Raw genomic sequence first — 924 nt, 5'->3', positions numbered from 1 at the left:
TGATTTTACATAATTTTTGTGATGAAGTATTTCTTTTTTATATTTTATTTGTACGGTACATAGGTCGCGGTGATCTTTGACTTTAGGGTCGTGGAATGGATGGATGGATGGATGGATGGGAGAGTACAGTAGACTTGGACAAAGGTTGTGGAGACGTGGAGTCTTCACAATCACACCTTACGCGAGAAAGACTCTGTAGTCAAGTATAAGTGTCGTATATTTTTTCAAAAAAAAGAAAATTGATAAATTTAAAATTAAAATAATTTTTTTAATAATAATTCTCACAATTTATAAAAAAAAAAATGGTGTACACACCTTTTAAAACTATATGATATATCTAACATTATCTTAAAAATATTAAACAAGTTAAAGATCTGTTTCCTTACTTGGCGGTGATGCATTAAATACTATTGGCCCATTCTTTCCATTTTAATAATGAATGGGCCAATAGTGGTCCATTCATTTGGATAACGACATTTCGTATAAAAATTGTTGTTGGTAGGTGTACATCAAATATTCATGCATTCCGGTGTAAATGGATTTTTTAAAAATTTTAATCATTAAAAAATATATAAATTTATTAATAGACATTTTCTTAACCATTAAAAAAAATAAAATAAAATACATTAATAAAATAAAATAAAAAATATAATTACTTTACATAATTATCTGGATCGCTAATCTTACACCGTTCAAACTTCAATGCAGTTTGCAGGGAAAAAAACATGGTGACGATAAATGGGGCAGCCTCATTTAAAATTGACCTAAAAAATACAGTAGCTTGAATAAGAAATGGTACAAAAAAATCTGGTTCAGTACAACGAATATTTCGTTACGATAAAGTTTTTAAAAGGTCGGTAATTAATAAAAAAAATTGATTTAATTTTTTTAATTCTATGTTTTCTAATAACTGATGTATACCTA

The sequence above is a fragment of the Juglans microcarpa x Juglans regia genome, chromosome 7D (assembly GCF_004785595.1).
Source record: "Juglans microcarpa x Juglans regia isolate MS1-56 chromosome 7D, Jm3101_v1.0, whole genome shotgun sequence".
NCBI classification, from domain to species: Eukaryota; Viridiplantae; Streptophyta; class Magnoliopsida; order Fagales; family Juglandaceae; genus Juglans; species Juglans microcarpa x Juglans regia.
This window is presented reverse-complemented; position numbering follows the sequence as displayed.